The following is a 10,329-nucleotide window of genomic DNA, read 5'->3' as shown; positions in this document are numbered from 1 at the left end:
AAAGTAGAGAGCAAAACCTGGAGGAAGTTTTGAGAGAGGACAAAATCAGTAGCTCTAACCACTTGTCAGCACTCTTTATCATCTCATTCTCTATATCTCTATCATCTCTATTATCTATCCAATCATATATCATATATCTATCTATATCTTCATCTATCATCTCTCTCTCCTTACCAATCAATCACAGATCCATCCATCCAAACTATAAAATGGTATGATTGTGTATTAAAAATAATCTCCTCCAGAGTATCAAGCTGCATGACACCAATTGCTAAGTGCTGTCCAGAACCAGCATTGTGATAACCAACATAACCTGCCTTCAGAATGTTTTGTGAACAAATGTCCATGCTAATGAAGTTCTGTATTTTAGCCATTATTTTACATTACTAGCCTAGACTGGGAGGTAAATGAAAAACTAAAGGTGATTAATCTACTGGTAGTGCTGATAAATGTCTCTGTCAAGAAAATGTGACGACAGTTACACTTCTTTTAGAAAGTTGGATAATACTTGTCCAACTTCAACCCCAGAAAATTTATCAGCTTTATTTATGGGAAGGGAAGTACACAAATTCATTTATCATTTGTGTGTGTGTGTGGGGGGGGCATAATCTGATGAAGGCTACATAATCTCTGAGCTTTAGACAGCTGCTTTTAGTCAAGGTAGTTTAATCTGGCCTTCCATTCCACCTGTCTCTTTTCAGAGCTCTTCCAAATCCTGTTCTTTGCTTAAAGCCTTGTTCTTCCTTTCTAGGGCCTGACAATTCAGTGGCCAGGTGGGCATGGCTGGCTATGCCTACCCAGCTATGCCTACCAAGTTGCGGCGACCTGGTCGTGACCATCTGGCTGCTGTGAGTTGTCCCATTCCATCCCTTCTATCCCATGTAAACTCACAGTAATGGAAGCAAGCAAGCAAGTAGATTGCTTGTATTTTTTTTAGTCTTCCTTACCTTAGACTGCACATAAGGAAGAAGTCTAGGGAAACATCAGCAGAAAACAGAAAGCTGGCTCAGTGTACGCTTTGAATTCTTATGGTTGTCCCAGGAGTTATAGGATTTTAAAATATAGTCCACGTGTCAGGATATTCTGCTATTACATTAAGAATTTACAAAAATGAATATACAGTAATGAGGATTTCGTGGTTGGGAGTGGGGAGAGACATTAGGAAGACAACAGCTATCCAATTTCTCCACCCCATCTAGTCAATCCTTGACTTCTTTAGGTTTGCTGAAGAAATATACTTTATTGGAATTATTAATAATCTGATGCAGTTCTTTACATTTGAGTAAACATCAATAAAAGCTCTTAAAGGAAAAACGAGAGAATTTAATAATAAATAAAATTGATAATCAGGAATATTTGGGGTTATAGTTGCAGTTGTAACTTTTCAGCTGCTAAGATCAATTCACAAAGATTTGCAATACTGTTATCAAAAGTTGTAATAAGAATAAAAAATGTGAATGACCCCATCTGTTAAAATCAGTTGATGAGCAAATTTTAAAATTATTCAACTGTCATTTTAGAAAGTGAGAAAAAATAAGTTCAAAAGCAATATGGAAAAGATGAAAAGGATTTTTTTTAAAAAAAATCTTTATTCCAAGCTTAAAAAACAGAATAATTATGATTACAGTTATACTGAACAGGGGCTGAATAAAGAAAGAAAGAACTCTTGTTGAAAGCTATATCTTATAATGGTACGATTTTTATTAAAAACAAAAAGTAAACAAAAATAAGGATTAATGAAAATGGCTGGCCTGAGGAAAAACGGAAAGGGTGAAACAAAGAGTTAAATCATGTTTAATTGCAAATGGAGTGGATAAAAGAGAAAGCCTCTACTGTGTCCTCAAGCAGGATATGAAGAAACAAGAGGTTTTGAGAATGCAGATGAGGAAACATTTCAAATGTTGACAGATCTACAGTTTGAAAGATTTCTTGAGGCAAGCTATGGTTGAAACATTCACTAGAATTCCAAAACTATCAAGGCTGATATATGACAAATTGGAAGCTGATCACTAAGTGGTGAATTTTAATTACAGACTTTTTATGGGGCCCCTTCAAATAGTCTTGGGGAAAATGTAAGAAATGCTTGTTTTATATTGATAATCTATAACACTAACCAGGTAAGTGGCTTCTCCACAACAGCTTCCCTGTTGAGTGGGTTTGACTGAGACTGATTGATCCAAGGTTACCCAATGAGCTTCCGTAGCTGAGAACAGACTAGAACCTGTATCTCCCCATTCATTAACCATGATGCTACATTTGAGTCTCATAGCATTGGCTTGCATGTTGGAAGCTGCTATGGCTTCGGCTTGATGTTGTGTGAATCAAGCCATTGTAATGCATAAACAGTGATTTGTGCTGCTGTGCACTTGTTGTCTCAGTCATTGAAAACTACTGTGTGGAGGGATACTAGACAGAAGAACTGGCTACAAACAAAAATAAAATTGAAGAAGCACCAGACAAAATCAAAATATAAAACACTCTTCCATCTGTTTCTGAGATTATCAGGCTGCTGGTTATGAGAATTGAAATCCAATATATAAGGCTGCTATACTATATAAATATATGATCTTTTTCTATAAACATGAAAATGTCCTAATCACTAAGTATCTGCCAGAATTTTAGTGGAGGTGATGAATATTAAGGTACTTTCAGTATAATAATTGGCTCAGACAGATAACCCAATCAGTTAGAGGGAAGAAATTAGAGCTTTGTAAGATAATTGGCTCAGACTGATAACCCAATCAGTTAGAGGGGGAAAGCAAAGCTGTGTAATAGAATATAAAAAGTGATGTTGTGCTCATTTCTATATTAGCCATAAACAAACAAGATAATTCAAAATAAAGATAAAACTATGCAGCCATTTACAAGAACTCAGAGGTCTTAACAAGAGCTGCTATGGCTACAGCAAAGTACCAAATGAAAAGATACTTACCATTAACTTCAAGAACATTTCTTTGGAAAATAAACCAAGATCATATGGATGAGTATTACAAGTGAATCTAGCCAAATGTAGCATATTCAACCCAGGACTGTTAAACAACACATAGCATAGCATGATGTGCTAGCTTTATGTAAGTGTTGCAGCAAGTTTGTTTGCATATGAGATATTCCTGATTATTTTATAAAGTACTACTTATAGGTTAGTACCAGAGGTGGGATTCAATGGTGTAATAACTGGTTTGGTGAGCGTGTGCTTTGTGCGTGCACTGCATTTGAAAATCATCATCTCCTGGAAGCCCTGTGTGTAACACAGGGCACGCACAGCAATCAGCTGTGCCATGCAAAGCAGCTGAGGTTGAAAAAGCAGGAAATAAAGGACAGCCTAGACCCTGGGCAGGTGAGTGGACCAAACAGAAGAACAGAAGACTGTTGGAGCGAACCAGTTCCCTCTCAGCTGATCTTTGGAGCTACCGGTTCAGTAGAACCGGGCCAAACCGGTAGAATCCCACCTCTGGTTAGTACCCATGGTACCCTATCTCATCATCCTTATTTGGGTCTAAAGGTTGACTCAGTCCTTCCGAGTCCTATACCCATATGTTTTCTTTGTGGTTTCAAATGATAAGGTCCTTTTGTGTCATTGTTGTTTTTAAAAAAAGATCTGCCTGGACTATCCACCAGTTAAGCTTGCTCTTCTCTCCAATGCATCAGGCCCAGGTTCAAACTGTTAGGAATTATTTGCTCCCACTTCACATACTGATGCAACAGATAGCATTTCTGGAGGGGGAACAAAATAAATATGAAATGTACATAAAGGAAATTGAGAAATCCACAATTCAAAGAAGCGTTAACAATAGCAATAGCTACTTAGACTTATATACGGCTTTATAGTGCTTTTACAGCCCTCTCTAAGCATCAGCATATTGCCCCCAACAATCTGGGTCCTCGTTTGACCGAACTCGGAAGGATGGAAGGCTGAGTCAACCTTTAGGCTGTCAAACTCCCGGCCCATGGACCAGATGAGTCACGCGCTGGCCACACCCACACCCAGTCTAGCGAAGGGGGGGAAAGTCCTGATATTTCACGTGACGCTGCCATGACGAAGTCAGTTTGACACCTCTGCTTTAGACATTCATTTAGAAGAGAGTCATAGAAATTCTGTCATTGTTTGAAGCAGAGAGGATCTGATGGTAGGAAGCATCTCCTTCGGCATACATAATGGACAAGGGCCTTTGCCTTCTCTAAACATCAGCTAAAACTACCCGAAATAATGCTTTGTGCAGTCTCAGAATCCATTTAAGGCAGGGGTGTCAAACTGGCAGCCCATGGGCCAGATGCACAAGCCACGCCCACCTCAGCTCTGCGAATGAGAAAAACATCACTAAACATCAAGTGATGGCAACGTGACACCCGTGATTTAAGGGACTGTGTGGATGATCTTTGGAAGAAACAAGTTTATTCATAAGATAGCTGCTTTAGGGAAAGGCTTACTTAAACGGGGATAACATGACACACTGAAGCGTACAAAAACCACATATACACAACGGACTGGTCATCTATTTAAGGGTTTAATGGGCTATGCTGATTTGGCATTTGAACAAAAGCCAGGCTGTTAGAAGACTTGAAGGACTAAACTAAAGCCATATCCTCTTTGAGAAAAATCTGTCTACAGGGCTGACACAGACTTGACAGCACTTAATCTATCAATTAATCGAAGGAGCCACAGGGTGAACTGTAGCCTTAGATGTGATAAAATAGTGCTTAAGGGGAATGTTTTAAATGTAAAAATCACTCCTGAAAAAAAACCTTTTACAAATGTTATTAATTTACCAAAATATAAAATAGGAAAAAAATTGAAAATAATGGGAAAGTAGGGAAAGAAAAACGGAAGAGGAAAGAGTGTAGCGTAAAAGGGGAAAGAAAAAGGAAAGCGTCGATTTCTGACTCTCTTTAACACAGCAGAGTAAAGTAATAACATACCCCAAGTTTTTATTTTTGTATTATATCAACTTTGGTTTTCCTTGGAAACCGATTCTGGACAGTGCTTGAGATGGGGAAAAATGAAATTTTGATTTTGGGATTTGCTGATAAGGTAGATTTATTATTATAGAAATGGTTAGCATATATTTCTATGTAAAAGTAAACAGTTGAGGTTATATATTATTACTTTATTCTACTGCTTCTGAAACGTCTATAAAACATTTTTTTTTCATATTTCCTGGAAGCTACCGCCAAGTATTTGAAGGCTCTTTTTTTTTTTCAAAGTTCTTTTTCGGTTTTGGGTATTAAGAACACTGGAGAAGATCAATTATAGGTTGCAGAGGACACTCCATGAGGTATCTTTAAAGTGCTTCAGGCTTTGAGTGCTTGTGAAAATAAACATAAAAGTTTGTTTTAGATTCTTCCACCTTTACTTTGGCACACATCAGGGGTTCTTAAAGAAAAGAAAACATGCTTGAGAAAAGGAACATACAGTATTTCCCTCTGTACTTTTTAAGAAAAGGAATACATTCGTCTTAGATAACTCCACCATCCAGTTTGCCTTAAAGCAAATTCTCTTAAAGAATTCAGTTTCCCGAGTTCCTACCTTGGATACTGGAATGCACACCTGGAAGAGAGAAAAAAAATAGAAAAGAAATTATGTTGGCTTTTGTTCTCTGCTATATATACATAGAAAATAAATTTGTAAGTTGGCCTATATTTAAGAATTACAATTCTTAAAATATCAAACATGAAATAGGTTATGTTTACATATGTAAATAATAGGATAAAAACATTACAATATACAAATACAAACTTGTCAAGTAAACCAACTGAGCACAGCAAGGATCCTAAAATCCCTAGATTAATTTACACAATACGATTATTACTAAATGCTATAAATATTTCAGTGAAAAAACACTTAAGAATTCTGACCCAAACAGCATAAATATTTATGGATTAGAATTTGTATCACTAGCTCAAAACTTACATGAAGTTTTTAAAGAATGACATAAAATTACAAACTTAAATGAGCTTTTCTGGATTTTTGGACAGGGCTAACTTATAGAACTATATCTGTGTTCCCTAATGACATTGCCCTGATATTGTATTGAACCCAATATTTTCTTTTTCTTCTTCTTATGTTTCCTTAGCAAGAGAAGTTTTTATTAAACAGAAAAATTAATCATGTTGTTTTTTAAACAAATTTTATTCAGTTTTTCACATTAAAAACAAAAATCTCTTTTTTTAATGGACAACGTATTTCCGGGTCATCATCTTTACAAACAAATATGACAGCGATTATATATTCATATATGCATACTTAATCCTATTATTACCTTTTCCATTCCAAATTTTCAGTAAGGAGAGAAACAAACACATTAATTCTAGTCTCTTTCATTAATCTCAATCAAAACATCTTTTTGTTTCATTTCAATTATTTCAAATATAATCCTTTAATATTTATTTTAAAAATAAAAGATAAACAATATGTGTTTGCCTAATAATAATAATAATAATGATAATGATAATGATAATAAAAAGGTTACCAATGGCTCTCCTTGCTTTTAATAGTCTATATTAACTTATTAATTTAGTTGGTTCTTTAGTCTGTCATACTCCCTTTCCATTACACATTCTTTTTATAAATTCTAGATTAATACTAAAGAAAAAAAACAAGTATAGGTTTCCCCCCTTTTAATACTTTGAGTGTGACACCTCAATGATTAAAATATACTTTTATTCCCTTGATTCCCAATAAACAATTATTTTTAAGAAGTTACAATAATAATCATTACATCTTTTCATTTGGATTCCGCAGCATATTTTACCCCCTTAATTTTTAATAAGAATTATCAGTATCTATATTACCCTATTTTCTAAATATTTTTAATTGCAGAAATATTCTTATTATCCCTTGTCACCCTGCAGAATACTTTTTAATTCATCAACCATTATATCTGGAAAACCAATTTCTTTTCAACATTTTACTATTTCCGTATTTCTTTATTTCATGCACCTGTTTCTTACTGCTTCTCCTCCCCCACTTTTCCCCATATCTTTTCTCATTCCAGTTTATATCCCTCTCTTTCTTAATATCTTCCTTTCCCCTTTTCTGCTGGGTCTTTCAGCCTTTCCTGACTTCTGTGGTAATATATTCATCATATTCTGCAAGTCCTTGTACAGCTTTGTAAGATCTGGGGGTATCACAAACGCTCCTCATGAGGGCAGTAGTGCTTTTATGATGGGTGATTTGATCCTGTTGGGGTCTGCAAAGCTCAGAGACCAGGAATGTGCGTGGGGGTTCACAGTACCTAGCCGAGCCATTCCCATGAGACCTTTGGTGCCTGGATATTCTCACGGGAACTTTATCATCTTTTCCTGAGGCCTGGCTGAGATAATGCTGCTGAGGTAATTGTTTTGATTTTGTACTTGCATTTTTCTTAATAAATACTGCTACCCGAGTGCTCTCGGGGCTGGCAATTGCTCAGACGTTTCCCTGCGTCTCCCATTTTTCAATTGTCAGACCACCACAAGTGGTGACCCCGACGTGATAGTTTGGAAGGCTATACGTTTCGGCGTGATAGCTTGAAAGCTATACGTTTCCGCATCCTATACTCATCGTCGCGGACGCGACTGGGCCCTCATCTTCTTCGCTGGACGGAGACAGATTCTTTTCGTGAGTATGGGGGAGGTCTCTCGAAAGCTCAGACAAAGCACCTTAGGGAAATGAGAGAGATCACTGGGAATAGTTTTAAGTTTGGAGTTCATAGTAGAGGACATGAAGTAGGAAAGAAAGAAATTGAGGACTTATTACAGTATGTTTGGAAACATATTCTGTGTTATCCAGAGGGAGGTAGTATTAAAGTAGAGTGCTGGAGAAAGATAGGGAAATTTTTGCACGAGGAGCCTCGTGCCCTTCTTCAATTTTGTTAACCTGGAGGGTGGTTATGGATGCATTAGCTACGCATGAACAACCGCTCCTAGCACCCCCGAAGAAGGTTTGCCGCCTTACAATGCGGTACGTATATTGCCACCGACAGCACCTCCAGATAAATCCAGAGGACTGTCAGGCACTGAAAATACTTTGTCAGAAGAGAAGAGTTTGCCTTTAAGAGTTCAAGTAGATGCAGTTACTGCAGCTATTCAAGAAGCAACAGATAGAGGGGAATTATCAGGAGATGATTTGGTAGATTTTGGAGTGGAGATTCAACTTAATCCAGTAGAAATTGGTGTGGATGTTGCTTTAAATCCGCAGAGAGTGTGGAAGCCTTTACCTCTCAAGATTTTAAAGGAAGTTAAGCAAGCAGCAAAAGAGTATGGTGTTAGATCGCCATACACTCAGGCATTGTTAGAAGCAGTTGGCTATGGAAATAAAATGATTCCGGCTGACTGGAGAGCTTTATTTAATATGATTCTAACTCCAGCTCAATATTTGGTGTTAGATCAGAAATGGAGACAGCTGGCAGTTCAAAGGGGAACAGCAAATGTTACTCCAGATCAGCTTTATGGATCTGGTAATTTTACAACAGTGGAATTACAGCGAGATGGAATGCCAGAGGAGGGATTCATTCTTCTCCCACAGTTAATTTTCCAAGCCGTACGGGCTCTCCCTGATGGCGAAGGTGGTGAGAAGACCTTTACTAACATCAAACAAGGAAACAATGAACCCTATGAAAATTTCATTAGCAGATTGAAAGTGGCTATTGAAAGGCAAATTGACAATCAATTTGCCCGGAATGAATTGCTTTTGAAGTTAGCAGTAGAACAGGCAAATGCAGATTGTAAAAATTCTGAATCCACTTATTGCGTGTGGAGAGAGAGAGATTGCTGATTTGATAAACGCATTGTAGAAAGGTGGGGAGTCAGACTTTTAACATGGAGACTTTAGCTCTGGCTCTCCAGGCAGGAAATGCTAATAAAGAAACTTTTTTCAATTGTGGGAAGCCTGGACATTTTAAAGCGCAATGTCGGGCTCCTGGGGGGTCAAAGTCAGCAAAATGAGAGATCAATGGGACAGGGTGTGACCTAAATCAGTAAATCAGTATATCAGATGCTCCTACAGTTTTTACTGATGGAGAAATTTTTTTTTGGTGCTTGTGTTTGGAAAGATAAATCTGGAATTTGGCATACAAAAGTGACATCAGAGCAGAAGTCTGCCCAGCAGGCAGAACTTGCTGCTGTAGTTTTGGCTTTTCAAAATTTTCAAAATCAGGATTTTAATCTAATAGTGGATTCTTTGTATGTATATAATTTGTTACCCTTTGTAGCAGGTTCTTATTTGTCTCCTGGAATATCACCTAATATTCTACGTTTGCTTTTGTTGTTGCAAGGATGTTTGGAGCAGCGTGTGAATGTGTGTTTTGTTGCCCATATCCGTAGCCATAGTAATTTGCCTGGAATTTTATCACAAGGCAATGCCAAAGCTGACAGTGCTGTAACTTCAGTTCTCACTGTCCAGCCATGGGACAGCCATAGTTATTTTCATCAAAATGCTAAAGCGTTAGCACATCAATTTAAGCTTACTGCTGCAGAAGCTGCTGCCATAATTCAACAATGTCCAACTTGTTCAAAGCAAGGCACGGCTATTCCTATGGGAGTCAACCCCAGGGGGTTGAAACCCTCAATGATTTGGCAAATGGATGTTACTCAATATCCATCATTTGCACCTTGGAAGTATATACATGTGACTGTGGATACTTATTCAGGATTTCTAATGGCTACTCCTCAAAGAGGTGAAGCGGTTAAACATGTCATCAATCATTGCATTAAGACATTTTCAGTTGCTGGTACGCCTCAAACTTTAAAAACAGACAATGGTGCGGCTTATCGGAGCACAGTCTTTGATCAGTTTTGCAAACAGTGGTCCGTGGAACATAAATTTGGAATTCCATACAATTCCACAGGACAGCTATTGTGGAGCGTTATAATGGCACGCTCAAGAACATGTTAGCTAAATTAAATAAAAAGGAGGGAAGCTCCTGGGGCTTCCGGCAATTCAAGATCATTTAAATCTTGCTTTGTATACTTTAAATTTTTAAATTTGTCTGGTAACCCCCTGCGGCGCGGCCAGCAGGCATTTTTCTTCCCTTCTACAGATGCAGTGAGGCCTCGAGTGTTGGTGCGATTCCTTCCGGATCCGGCATGGGTTCCCGCTGAGCTGATTACGTGGGGACGTGGTTATGCAGCAGTAGAACATCTTGGTCAAATTCGTTGGGTTCCTGGTCGTTGCATTCGGCCTGATCATTCACAAGCGCCTTCGCAGGTGCCAGTGAGGAGGTTCCTGATTCTCAGGATGGCGTTCCTGTGGTTCCTGATTCCGTTCAGGTTCCTGATTCTCAGGATGGCGTTCCTGTGGTTCCTGATTCTCTTGATGCCGGCAATCCAGGCGTGGCGCTGTGAAGGCTGGGA

The sequence above is a fragment of the Pseudonaja textilis genome, chromosome 2 (genome assembly GCF_049901715.1).
Source record: "Pseudonaja textilis isolate UNSWEBS1 chromosome 2, rPseTex1.2, whole genome shotgun sequence".
NCBI classification, from domain to species: domain Eukaryota; kingdom Metazoa; phylum Chordata; class Lepidosauria; order Squamata; family Elapidae; genus Pseudonaja; species Pseudonaja textilis.
The sequence above is the reverse complement of the archived record's forward strand: the minus strand, read 5'-3'. Positions refer to the sequence as shown.